Here is a 14650-nt window from a genome sequence, read left to right on the forward strand (position 1 = left end):
TGAAGCACATTCAGCACCATATATCTTGAACAGCGCCATCAGCTATACGAGCTACTTCTAGTTAGATTATATTAATGCCGGTTGTATCTAACTGGACATGCATACCAACGACACTTGGTTATCCAGGTATTATTCTCTCTGGAAGATATTCACCCTACGAGTTGAAATCCAAAATCATTGAACACTGGACCAATTGTAGTACGAATCTTATTTATTTAACAACATCAACATTTTATAGTTATTTTTTACAAAATATAACTGATATTTATAAACGCATTTTTTCAGTATACTTCAACACAGAAATCCGTTCTTTCAACCGGTCCAGTGGTTCGTGTATATGGATGCTTTTGTCGCGCATTTCTTGGACACACTCCGTTCTATACAGGGTTGAACTTTAGATCTCCGATGACGCTTTGCAGTTGACGATTTTATATATCTAAGGACCATATGTATCACATATTAATATATAATGTTAAGCAGACATCAAATTTAAAGAGGGATTTTTTGACATTAACTTATGCTATATACACTCTTAGGAATTATTTAATTCTAGAAATAAACTTTTAGAATCAACAGAGTGCAAGGATGGGCATTAATATAATATATTTTCCCTGCAATGAATCAGTATAGGAATCTTTGAGAGAAATTTTTGCATATACTTGCGTCAAAACGCACGTGCATATTATACCTCCATTCAGACCTTACTCTTATTCAGTTTGGCCAACCATTTCCAATTGAATAATCACGCAACCTTACATAATTTTTCGAGATCTTTAGATGAACCTGTGTGTACTTATAGTATGTATACTTACACTTATATGGTTTACCCAGGTCATATATGTGAAAATCAATTCATATTTTATTGTACTGGGAATTACATTCCCGTTTATGTTTTAATTATATTTTCGATTTTGTATGTTTATATTATATATTTTTCATCAGCTTGTATAAGTGTTCGAAGATGCAATATTCGGAACTTGGCTGAATTGTTAATATGTGCTCTTTTTAAACCTTGTATATCGAATATATAATATCTGTGATATACGTTGTGAGGACTGTGGGGACATGTTAGCCTTGCCTGCTGTATATATTACTAAACCTATGATTCTGCATGCAACATATTACAATTTTATTAGTGTGCCTGAATGTATTTATTTAGTTTTTCTTCTACATATATTTTATATCTACCTAGATCACACTATTGCATGCAGTTTTTACGCAGGGTGTATTTCACCGGAGGAGACAATTGTAAACTAGGGTTAATTATTCACCTGTTCTATCTGCGTACTCATTAGTTACGTTTATCAAGCAGACAGGGCGGCTAGTGTCCTCACATTTCTTTGCCATGATTAAGAGCACAGGAGCTGCTCGAAACGCGTAGGCCAGGGCACCGTTGCCCGCTCGCATTTTTCTTGGGACTGCGTCTCCCTTCTATTTTATTCATATCACCCCAATAAAGATGGGAACATCGTTTCCTTTTTAATCTACAACTGGACTTAGCGCTGGATCATTTCTACTGTTTCTTCTATTATATACCGCCAGCCGTAGCGGGGATCCGAGCAGCGAGTCAGGAGACGCAACAAACTGGTGAGCTGGAGGTTTCCTCCCTTTACTATTTCTTGCCCCCGTGTAGTTTTCGGCTGAGCTCTCACCTTCCTCAGGATCAAGGATACGCCACGAGGTGAGATTTTGCATGGAGCCCCAGATAGATGTCGATTCACAGTCATTTTGTATGTCTTCCATTTTCTTACCATTGCACCAACAGTTGTCTCCTTCTCACCCAGCGTCTTACTTATGGTTTTGTAGCCCATTCCAGCCTTGTGCAGGTCTATGATCTTGTCCCTGACATCCTTAGAAAGCTCTTTGGTCTTGCCCATGTTGTAGAGGTTAGAGTCAGACTGATTAATTGAGTCTGTGGACAGGAGTCTTTTATACAGGTGACCATTTAAGACAGCTGTCTTTAATGCAGGCACCAAGTTGATTTGGAGCGTGTAACTGGTCTGGAGGAGGCTGAACTCTGAATGGTTGGTAGGGGATCAAATACTTATTTCTCTGTGCAAAATGCAAATAAATATATATATAATTTTGACTGTGATTTTCTGTTTTTTTTTTTTATATAATCTATCTCTCACTGGTAAAATTAACCTAGCCTAAAAATTCTAGATTGTTCATGACTTTGACAGTGGGCAAACTTACAAAATCAGCAAGGGATCAAATGCTTATTTCCTTCACTGTGTGTGTGTGTGTGTGTGTGTGTGTGTGTGTGTGTGTGTATATATATATATATATATATATATATATATATATATATATATATATATATATATATATATATATAATATGTGTGTCTGTGTTAGGGATGTACCGATACCAGAATTTGGACTTCGATACCGATACTTCGTTTAGTATTGCGATTTCGATACCAATTCGATACTTTGCCAACATTAATAAAAAAAAAAAAGTTCTTCCATTTTCTTATGTGAGGCGCGAGGTGTGATGACTTTTGAATGTGCCTCACATTAATAGTAATTAATCCCATCATGTTTCCCAGTCATAATGAGTTAATGTGTGAGGATCATGATGGGGTTAATTACTATTAATGTGAGGCACATGGAGGTTAAATTCATTGCACCTCGCGCCTCACATTAATAAGTGAAAGAAAGCGGTGTTTATTTTATTTTTTTACAGCATACACATCATAAATGATGCAAAAAGATTGTTGTGCAGGTTATTACGACCGCACCAATACTGAATGTGTATATTTTATGTATTGAGACTTATTTTAATGTTCATTGTAAAAAAAAAAGGTGTGTATTTTTTTTTTTCATTTAACATTACTTTGTTTTTACTTTATTTTTAAACTTTAATGTACTGACATATATCTATATGCCAGTACATTAGCCTGTGCACAGATAGTACACAGGCAGTTGTTAGGACAGACTGAAGTATGCCCTAACAGGAAATATGGTAAGACAGACCTGGGGTCCTTCAATGGACCCTGAGCGGTCTGCCCATATATGGTATGTCGCTCAATCACGTCACAGGGATTCCTGTGATGCGATCCAAGGGGCATTTCCCCTTCTCACTTCCTCTCGAATGCTGCAGTCAGCTTTGATGGCAGCATTCAGGGGAATAGCGGCGGAGATGAGGTTTATCTGATCTGCGCCGTTATAGAGCGGGGCTGCGGCTGTGTAATACAGTCATTGCCCCGCTCCTGAGAGTTAGGCTGGGTTCACACGACCATGTTACGTCCGTAATGGACCGAACGTATTTCGGCCGGAAATCCCGGACCGAACAGTCCCTGCCTCGCTGCAGGACAACTGTACCGTACTGTAATCATGTTTTCAGTACGGTACAGTAGTTCCACGGAGAGGCAGGCTCCTAAGCATCGTACATAACTATGACGCTAGGAGCCCGGCTCCCTGCACTGTGTTCGGTCCGGGACTTCCGGCAGAAATATGTTCCGTCCATTACGGACGTAACATGGTCGTGTGAACCCAGCCTTAGTTCGCGTGCGGTCAGCCTGAGGTGATGCGGCCGGCGCTGCACTAATGAGCAGCGGTTCAGGCACTGAGGACAGAACATGGGGGTGTTTTGTAGTGGGCCCGCCATGTTCTGTCTTCAGTGCCGCCGCTCATTAGTGCAGCGCTGGCCGCATCAAATCATCCTGACGGCGCGCACGTGTCAGGAGCGCGGCAATGGCTGTATCACACAGCCGCAGCCCCGCTCTCATACATTCATGTGTTACTATACTTAGCTGTGCGGCTGCGCAGCGAAGTATCGAAATACATGAAGCAACGGTATTGAACCGTTTGGGGATGCAGAGTATCGAAACAGTATCAAAGTTTCGATGCATCGTGCATCTCTAATTCCAACATAATCTTCAACTGGTGTTCCTTGGACTGTTTGCTTGAAAACTCTTGTAGATTTATTCTGCAGTATAGGAGTATCGTTGCAAAGTCATCTTGTTGGCAAAGCTTGAAGAATGCTGTCAGCATTGTGTCTTTGGGCTGCAAAACTTATTGTGCAGCAGTTTCCTCGGTGAAGTAGACTCTCTGTCCATTTTCCAAGTGGACGTTGAGGTGAACTACCGTCTGATAGCGGTCGTGAATTGGAAAGTCCAAAATTCGCTATACAGCCTCGTTGCTACTGCTGTAACGTCCAGTTTGAAAGCAATCGATTTCATCAATTCTTCTTTCTTGTCGATTGATTTCATCAGTTGTTCTTCCTTGTCTTGCCAAGCCAAATGCTGCTTGATACGATCCTTTGTTGACATATTTGCAGATGTACTTGATCGGAATATTCAACATTGATGTGAGATTGAAAGGTCTTGGAAAGAAATGGCGAGTAGGGAACATCTTTCATGCATGGGGAGCTTGGATTCAGTCTTCCACATGGTCCATGGACCATGTTCTTCATGATGATGTCGAATAGCTTTTGATCTTTTAGTGCATTTGGGATCTCTGCACTAATGACAGAATCGATCTGATTTGGTCGGATCTTCTCCTTCAGCCAGATCAGTATATGTGCGTGAGGCAAACCTCGTTTTTGCCATTCGATTGTGCACATGAAGCATTGAGTTTCGCCAAATACCTTGCCCTTCGTGAGGACATTCATAAACTTGATAACCTTTTGTCGAAAGACTCTGGCTACCAGATCGTGTCTATCAGTCGCCGATTGTTCTGAATGGAGCTCCGGCCTTCCGTATTTTCGCACATATGTCATGGAGTTTTGAGTGTATTTGTGCATATGTCGACAAATAAGGTTCAGAGACATGTCTCCACACACAAACATGTCTTTGACCCAACAAAATAAAGAGAGGGATGGCAACAAACACTTTGTATCAGTATGTATGTAGCTAAATAGAGGTTACCCCTTGAAAAAGCTACCGCGAAACGCGCGTCGGGGCTCTTGTTGTGGAGTTCATTTCAGGCTTATCATGCAACACATGGGTTGGTATAGTCTCTGGGACCTTTTTTGACTTTTGGTGATTTCCTGGTTTCTATTTAGCTACATACATACTGATACAAAGTGTTTGTTGCCATCCCTCTCTTTATTTTGTTGGGTCAATGACATGTTTGTGTGTGGAGACGTGTCTCTGAACATTATTTGTGGTTATCACATTTCTTTGTATTATACATTTTACAGCTTGTCTGATTAAGTGACCCGTAGTGCTACTATATCATATAGCACTCTAGAGTATATGTTATCTGTTGAGTAGCCTTCTTGTTCTCTGCATCAGTGGATTTTATTTGTTTGTCTAAATTGTAGGTCCTAATGGCCAATATGTTTTTATTTATTGTAATAATGGATTCATACATTTTTGCAAGATACTATTTGTAGTTGGTGTTATTCTTCCCTTTGAGGAGGTGTGATATGTCCTCACATACAGTTATGGGTATTTAATGTCTATTTTCTCTCTGATATGTGCGGACGTTTATTATAACGTTTATCATTTGGCTTATCTCAATATAGGTATTCATCAAATTTAGTTCAATGTCCAATAAAAAATATCTATTCCCTGATCGGGCTTCAAACAAACTTTATATAGTTCTATCCACTATCCAGTATCAGGCTGCTCCCACCAACTGCCTTTGTCTGTAACAAGATGGATGCCGTCACCATAGTAACCAGCACAGCACATTGAGCCGCATTTATCAAAACTGTTTAACCGGTTAACCCCTTTGCGCCATTTCACGTACAGTTACGTCATGGGAGATGGCCTTTTCGCGCATCTCCACGTAACTGTACGTGAAGGAGATGAAGCTGGCTCAGGAGCTGAGCCAGCGACATCACCGCCGGGTGACAGCTGTATGTTACAGCTGTCACCCTGAGGTATCGGCCAGGACCGGAGCTAGCCTCCGATCCGACCGATTAACCCCTCACATGCTGCGTTCAATAGAGATCGCAGCATGTGAGGAGTTTATAGCCACCGGCACCCCAGCAACGTGATCGCTGGGTTGCCGGTGGCTGCAAAGGCGATCGGAGGGCTAATACTTACCTCCCGATCAGCCTGTAACGGAATCCTCCTATGTCCTGTCGTCGGCGGGGCCCAGGAGGCTTCCGGTACCATCGGCAAGATGGCGCCGGCTCAGCTTCCAGTTCAGAAGCTGAGCCGACCTCATCAGCAGTGGGTGTCCGCTGTATGTTACAGCGGACACCCCGATCTATCGGCAGGAACCGGAGCTAGCTCCGATTCCTGCCATTAACCCCTTCAATGCAGCGATTCAATGCAATCGCTGCATCAAAGTGGTTTGTATGCAATCGGCAGCCTTGCCATGCGATGGCAAGGCTGGCGACTGCTACTATGGCAACAGGATGCCTAACAATGGCTTCCTATCTGCCATTACGTTAGCCGATTAGGCCCCGCCCGGAGGCGGAGCCTGATCGGCTTGCTGTCAGTGAACAACTGACAGTTCTAATACATTGCACTACATAGGTAGTGCAATGTATTAGAACATAAAACAAACAGTTAGACCTTCAAGTCCCCTAGTGGGACTAAAGAAAAGTGTAAAAAAAGTAACAATAAAAGTTTTAAAAAATACAATAAAAGTTTCAAATAATAACACAAAACACAATCGCCCTTTTTCCCTTATCAAGTCATTTATTATTGAAAAAAATAATAAAGCCATACATATTTGGTTTCGCTGCGACCGTAACGAACTGAACTATAAAAATATTATGTTATTTATTCCGCACAGTGAACGCCGTAAAAAAAAAAACTAAAAAATACTGACATAGTATCTATTTTTTGGTCACTTTGTCTTCCAAAAATTGAAATAAAAAGTGATCAAAAAGTCACATGTACCTAAAAATGGTACCTATAAAAACTATAACTCGTCTCGCTAAAAACAAGCCCTCATACAGCTCCGTCGACGAAAAATTTAAAACCATTATGGTACCAAGTAACAAGTGATCAAAAAGTCGCATGTACAAAATGGTACCAATAAAAACTACAGCTCGTCCCACAACAAACCAGCCCTCATACCACTACGTCTATGAAAAAATAAAATTAGTCAAGGCACCAATAAGCCAGGAAATAAAAATATGCAGTTGTGCCGGCCCGAGGGGAACGTTTCTTCTGTTTCAAGTGGCGAATTATCAAGGCCCCTAAAATTAGGGAACCAGGAAGGGGAGGGCCCAAACATATCTGCTGAAAGTGAGGGTGCCCGTATTATACCAGGACAACACTTCCCAGCAAAATTCCCCAAACTTCAAAGGTGCCGAGTGTGGACCAAAAGGGGAATAAGTAAAGACCATTTATTAGTGCGACACCGGCCTGTGCGGAAAGGATTGTGTCACAGCATAACACACATCTATGGATTATTTTATTGGTTTTTTTTACCCCACTATACCACCTGACTATGCCCCTTATATACTCCGCCCGCCTTACATGTACCCCCACATTATAAACGGAAACACCAGTAAGACTCAAAACAAAACTACTACAAGCAAAATCCACGCTCCAAAAGCCAATTGGCGCTACCTCCCTTATGAACCCTACAGTGTGCCCAAACAGCAGTTTAATTCCACATATATGGCATCGCCATACGCGGGAGAACCCTTTTAACAATTTTTAGTGTGTGTGTCTCCAGTGGCACAAGCTGGGCGCCACATATTGGCATATCTATTGAAAAAACATTTTCACTCTGCAACATCGAGTGCACACCAATTTCTGCCAATCACCTGTGGTGTTAATATGCTCACTACACCCCTAGGTGAATACCTTGAGGGGTGTAGTTTCCAAAATGGGGTCACTTCTGGGGGGTTTCCACTGTTTTGGTCTCACAGGGACATTGCAAATGCGACATAGCGACCAGAAACCAATCCAGCAAAATCTGTACTCCAAAAGCCAAATGGCGCTCCTTCCCTTCTGAGCCCTACTCTGTGCCCAAACAGCAGTTTATGACCACATATGTGGTATTGCCGTACACAGGAGAAGTTGCTTTACAAGTGTTGCAGTGCTTTTTTTTTCATTTATTTGTTGAGAATATGAAACATTTTCAGCTAAATCTACGTCTTATTGAAGAAAAAGGATTTTTTTTATTTTCACTGCCCAATTCTAATAAAATCTATGAAACACCTGTGGGGTCAAAATGCTCACTACACCCCTAGATGAATTCCTCAAGGGGTGTAGTTTTGTGAATGGAGTCACTTTTGGGGAGTTTTCACTGTACTGGTACCTTAGGAGCTTTGCAAAAGTGACATGGTGTCAAGAAACCAATCCAGAAAAATCTGTGCTCCAAAAGCCAAATGGAGCTCCTTCTCTTCTGATGCTTGCCGTATGCCCAAACAGCAGTTTATGACCACAAATGGGGTATTGCCGTACTCCAGAGAAGTTGCTTTACAAAGGTTGGGGTGCTTTTATTCCTTTATTTGTTGAGAAAATGAAAAAATTTGAGCTAAAGCTAAGTCTTATTGGAAAAAAAGGATTTTTTTTATCTTCACTGCCCAATTCTAATAAAATCTATGAAACCCCTGTGGGTTCAAAATGCTCACTACACCCCTAGATGGATTCTTCTAGGGGTGTAGTTTCCTAAATGGAGTCACTTTTTTGGTGTTTTCACTGTTTTGGTCCCTTAGGGGCTTTGCAAATGCGACGTGGTCTCCGCAAACCATTCCTGCTAAATTTGAGCTCCAAAAGCCAAATGGCGCTCTTTCCCTTCTAAGCTCTGCCGTGTGTCCAAACAGCCGTTTATGACCACATGCGGGGTATTGTTTTACTCGGGAGAAATTGCTTTACAAAAGTAGTGGTGCATTTTCTCCTTTTAGTCCTTGTGGAAATTAGAAAAAATTAGCTAAACCTACATTTTCTTTGAAAGAATGTAGATTTTCATTTTCACGGCCTACTTCCAATAATTTCTGCAAAAAACCTGCGGGGTCAAAATGCTCACTATACCCCTAGATAATTTCCTCGAGGGGTATAGTTTCCAAAATGGGGTCACTTTTGGGGGATTTCCACTGTTTTGGTGCCGCAAGAGCCTTTTAGACCCGACATGGAGCCTAAAATATTTTCTAGTAAAAAGGAGGCCCCAAAATCCTCTAGGTGCTCCTTTGTTTCTGAGGCCGATGCTTCAGTCAATAAGTGCACTAGGGCCACATGGGGGGTATTTCTAAAAACTGCAGAATCTGGGCAATAGATATTGAGTTGCGTTTCTCTGGTAAAACTTTCGGTGTTACAAAAAAAATAGATAAATTAATTTCTGCAACAAAAAAAAAAGAAATGTGAACATTTCACATCTACTTTGCCTTAATTCCTGTGAAACATCTAAAGGGTTAAGAAACTTTCTAAATGCTTTTTTGAATACTTTGAGGGGTGAAGTTTTTAAAATGGGGTGACTTATCGAGTGTTTCTAATATATAAGGCCCTAAAATCCACTTCACAACTGAACTGCCCCCTGTAAAAATAGCCTTTTGAAATTTTCTTGAAAATTTGAGAAATTGCTGCTAAAGTTCTAAACCTTGTGATGTCATAGAAAAATAAAAGGATGTTCAAAAAACGATGCCAATCTAAAGTAGACATATGGGAGATGTTTATTAGCAACAATTTTGTGTGGTATTACTATCTGTCTTACAAGCAGATACATATAAATTTAGAAAAATGCTAATTTTTGAAATTTTTCGCAACATTTTAGTGTTTTTCACAATTAAATACTTAATGTATCGAGCAAATTTTGCCAGTAACATAAAGTCCAATGTGTCACGAGAAAACAATCTCAGAATCGCTTGGATAGGTAAAAGCATTCCGGAGTTATTACCACATAAAGTGACACATGTCAGATTTGAAAAAATAGGCTGTGTCCTTAAGGCCAAAACAGGCTCAGTCCTTAAGGGGTTAAGGACTAGGCTGTTTTACAGCTAAATGACCAGAGCAAATTTTATAATTTTGCTATGCGCTTGTTTAGATGACTATAACTCTGCAGGTGAATAAAGTTCATCTTTGAATTTTAGACTCTTTTTGAAGGACAGATTGGGCTTTGTTTTAGTGGCATTTGTCAGTATATATAATTTTTATTTTTTGCTCTAAAGTGGGGAATATTGGAAAAAAATGCAAGAATTTAGCAATTGCGTCAGTTTATGCTAGCATTTTTCACACACGGTATGGACCACGGACAAAATTAATCTCCTTTCACATTCTTCCACTTCTCCCGTGCATGGGGATACCAAATATGTGTGCCTTATTCACTGTGCGGGGTTGTGCCAGGGCTTGGCATAAAAGGAGGCTTTTTGGCCTTTTCGGTCCAGGAATTTTGCATTTGATTTTATAACCGCATACTGTTTTCTGGGGGGCGTAATGCTGCTGAAACATTAGAAACACCCCATAAATGACTTCATTCACACAAGTAGACCCCACAAGGTTTCCTTCAAGGGGTTTATCATATTTTTAGCAAGTCCAGTTTTCTTCTGAAAGTTTCTTGAATAAGATGGAACAAAATAAAATCAGCGATTTTTTAGCAAATGCGTCAGTTTAGGCTAGTATTTTTCACACACGGTATAGACCACGGACAAAATTCATCTCCTTTCACATTCTTCCACTTCTCCCGTGCATGGGGATACCAAATATGTGTGCCTTATTCACTGTGCGGGCATGTGCCAGGGCTTGGCATAAAAAGGAGGCTTTTTGGCCTTTTCAGTCCAGGAATTCTTCACTTGACTTTATAGCCGCATACTGTTTTCTGGGGGGCCTAATGCTGCTGAAAGATTAGAATCACCCCATAAATTACTTCATTCACGCAAGTAGACCCCACAAGGTTTTCTTCAAGGGGTTTATCATATTTTTAGACAGTCCAGTTTTCTTCTGAAAGTTTCTTTAATAAGATGGATCAAAATAAAATTTTTTAGCTTATACCAGCATTTTTCACACACCGTATAGGCCACGGCCAAAATTCATCTCCTTTCACATTCTGCCACTTCTGTGCATGGGGATACCAAATATGTGGGCCTTATTATCACATAGAGATGTAGGAGGGCGGACGATAAAAGAGGCTTATTTCACAAATCGCTTTTTTTCAAAGCTGGTTTTACAAAACTCAACAGAGTTTCTATAACACTTCCAAAATATCTGCTCTTGAAGCAGAAATCCCAAAATATTCATCTAGGGGTATAATGGGAATTTATTTTTTGGGGTTTTCTAAAATAAGAAATTGCAGGTTTATGCAAATGGTGCTATCCAGCAGATGAACTTTAGAAAACATCAAACATGACATCCTCCCTCACCCTTGGAGTAAAATCAGGGGAAAAATAAAAAAGTTAATGTAGGGCAAATATATTTTCAACAAATTAACTAAAATCTAATAATTCAGAACAGTGTTATTTTTTAAAACATGGCTCAATGCACAGGCCTGGTTGTGAGGGACATGAAGGACAGAAATATCGGGAATCTTTGCGGTGCCCGTCTTTTCTGCAGACGCGGCACTTTTTCTGGGGGTTGCTTCTGGTTGGTGTTGGGGGAATCCGACTGATGAAGTGTCTTTCAGTCAGTCGCGTGACATCCTCAGACTGGGGGCATTCTCGGGTGTCCTGAACATCAAAAATGAGGCCTTCAATATTTTTTTCCTGGAAATCCAGGTATGTGTCTCTGCCTCTGTTTTTTTTGTAGAGCACAAATGAATTGTGGATTGCCACCTGTAACAAATAAATGGCCACTTTTTTGTACCGGGTTTTAGTTTTGCGTTTTACTAAATAGGGCTGTAAAACCTGGTCGCTTAAATCCACCCCCCCCCCCATGTACTTGTTATATTCGGACACGCTCACTGGTTTGTGCTTGTCCGATGATGCCCCCCTTTCCCTCACTGCCACTGTTCCTGCGGTATGAATCGTGCTTAGCATATACACATCTTTGCGATCCCTGAACTTGACCGCCAGCAATTCCTCAGATGCATAAGCACAGGAGTCCCCCTTTGCCATGCGCTTCCCCACTAATTGCTGTGGAAAACCAATTCGGTTTTTGTGCATGGTACCACATGCCCCAGTCCTTGCAGCATGCAAATGCCTAAACAGGGACACACTGAAATAAAAATTGTCGCAGTACAAGTGGTACCCCTTGTGAAGCAGAGGCTGCATTATCTCCCACACGATCTTACTGCTGGTGGAAAGATCAGGGGGGCATCCAGGAACATTTATTGTGCGGTCCCGCCCTTCATAAATCCTGAAGGTGGTGGTATATCCTGACCCGCTTTCACACAATTTGTAGAGCTTAACGCCATATCTTGCCCTTTTGGAAGGTAGATATTGGCGAAAGCTAAGTCTGCCATGAAAGTTGAGGAGGGATTCGTCCACACTTACATTCTGCTCAGGGGTGTAGAGTTGCAGAAATAAATTATTCAGGGAATTTATTAGCGGTCTTATTTTGAACAACCGATCCCGATTTGCATCGGTACTTGGGGGGGGGGCCTGTGCGTTGTCATTGAAGTGGAGGAACCTCATTATTGTCTCTTAACGAGACCTGGGCATTACTGCAGAATATACTGGGGTGGCTTGGGCGGGTCTTGTTGACCAGTAAGACCTAATGGAGGGCTTTTTGACAATACCCATATTTAGGGTGAGCCCCAAAATTTTTTTTAATTCCTGCAAATTGGTGGGCGTCCAATCTCTGGCATGGGTGGATGAAGGTTTCTGCCTTATATATTGAGTGGCATATAAATTTGTTTTGTGGACAATCTGATTTAGGATGTCGTCCGTTATAAATAAATGGAAGTAATCCATTTGGACAAAATTAGTATTGTCCACGGTTATGCCAGGAGTGGAAGTAAATCTGTGGATTCTAGGCCCAAAAGATGGGGCAGGTGCCCATACAAGAGCCTGGACTGGAGGGACCAGGCTGTCCCGTACTACAGTGCTACTTGGCCCTGCGCTTCAACTGCATCAGGGACAACGTTCCCTGAAGATGAACCTGAAGTGACGCTGTCATCGTCACTACCTAAAACAGGTTCCATCTCGGACGCCATCTCTGATGCGGTCTCCGACTCAGACCACAGCATGGCGTATGCCTCCTCGGCGCTAAACAACTTCCTCGCCATAACGTAACTAACACTAACTAAACAAATTATTTTCTTTTTTTCTTTTATAAAACAGACAAACTAACTGGTATATATATCTACACTACCGCTAACAAAAAAATAAACCGCTATTGCTATATATATTATATATATGTGGATATATATATAATTATATACTCCCTACCTGCCTATTCTAATAGAATAAAAGAAAGGTAGATAGATAGAAAAAAAGATAGATGGATAGATAGATTGTATAGATAGATAGAAATCTATCTATACATAGAATGTTTTATGAGTGTAACTGTATTTTTTTTTCACTGTAATCTTCTGGCAGCAATTCTCTCGAGTCTCTTCTTCTCCTCAAACTGAAACAATGTTTGAGGAGAAGAAAAGAGGCAGGAGATTTACTGCCAGAAAAGTCAAAATAAAACAAATGTGGTCACAGCGACCACATGTTCAGGGACCATCAGATTGGTCCCTGATACTCTTCCCAGTACCCAGAGCTGTTGGTAACCGTGTGGGCACAGGGCTGTGTGCACGCGATCGCGTTTACACTGTTTTATATGCAGAAATGCATGTGATCGCTGTGATTGGTTGTCACAGCGATCACATGTTCAGGGGCCAAAAGATTGGCCCCTGACATTCTGCCCAGTGCCATTGGCTGTTAGCAACAGCCAGGGCATAGAGCTGTGTGCACGCGATCGCACGTGCACAGTCTCTGAAGTGCCGCCGTAATTAGTCTATACGGCGGACTTCAGAGACCCTGACCGCTGGCCGTATATATACAGCCAGCGGTCGGGAACCTGTTAATAGAAAAATATATCCTTTGGCCCATAGCAACCAATCAAAGCTCAGCTTTTATTTTTTTCCCACTGCGCTGGAATTATGAAAGCTGCACTGTGGTTGCTATGGTCAACAAATCCAGTTTTTCTATTAGACAGTTGTGTTAAATGAGGTTGAATCTTCTCCCATAAGTTCCAAGATGTCTGCCATTGCAACCAGCACAACACATTGTTCTCATATAAGGCACAAGATGGCTGCTATCACCATAGTAACCAGCACAACACATTCTCATATAAACTACAGTGGCTCTCATTATGAGACATATATAACATTGTAATTTTCAGTAAACACTAACATTGAAAGTCTAATTTATATCAATAACCAAAAGAATTGTCTGTAACATGGATATAAAAATGAACGTTATAATGGATTGTGTCCATAATAAATCTAGAGACATTTCCATTACAGAGACGTCCCATTACTGCACAGAGCGTTAGTGTGAGGATGAACAAATAGGTTATAATCTCACTCATACCCCTCCCCCGTACTATTTATCATTACCAATCAACCCAAATCCATAGTAGCAAAGCATTGATGACTCTCCCCCTTTCTGCCTGAAAACACAAATTTGCATAAACACCACCTTTCCTAACCCGGCTTGCTGGACCGTCTCCCACAAAATGGGGTTGTTGGCAAAAATACACAACCTGCCTATCTATATTAACCTTTATCCAGTATAGTAGAAGGACTGTGATGTCTCCCATGTTAGATGTAGGAAGTAGTTCTGATCATGTCCCAGGAAAACACAGCAGAGATGGCTTCTCTTTGTAGCAGGAGATGGAGTACGGTCTTGTGAGGAATATTGTGTC

The 14650-nt window shown here is 41.2% G+C and overlaps 1 protein-coding gene across 9 annotated transcripts in view; it reads left to right on the top strand.

Annotated features, from left to right (window-relative positions):
• Positions 1–14650, top strand: part of HUS1 (HUS1 checkpoint clamp component) — a 353679-nt gene that overhangs the window by 245881 nt on the left and 93148 nt on the right. The gene's annotated exons all lie outside the window — the stretch shown is intronic.

The sequence above is a fragment of the Rhinoderma darwinii genome, chromosome 5 (assembly GCF_050947455.1).
Source record: "Rhinoderma darwinii isolate aRhiDar2 chromosome 5, aRhiDar2.hap1, whole genome shotgun sequence".
NCBI lineage: Eukaryota > Metazoa > Chordata > Amphibia > Anura > Rhinodermatidae > Rhinoderma > Rhinoderma darwinii.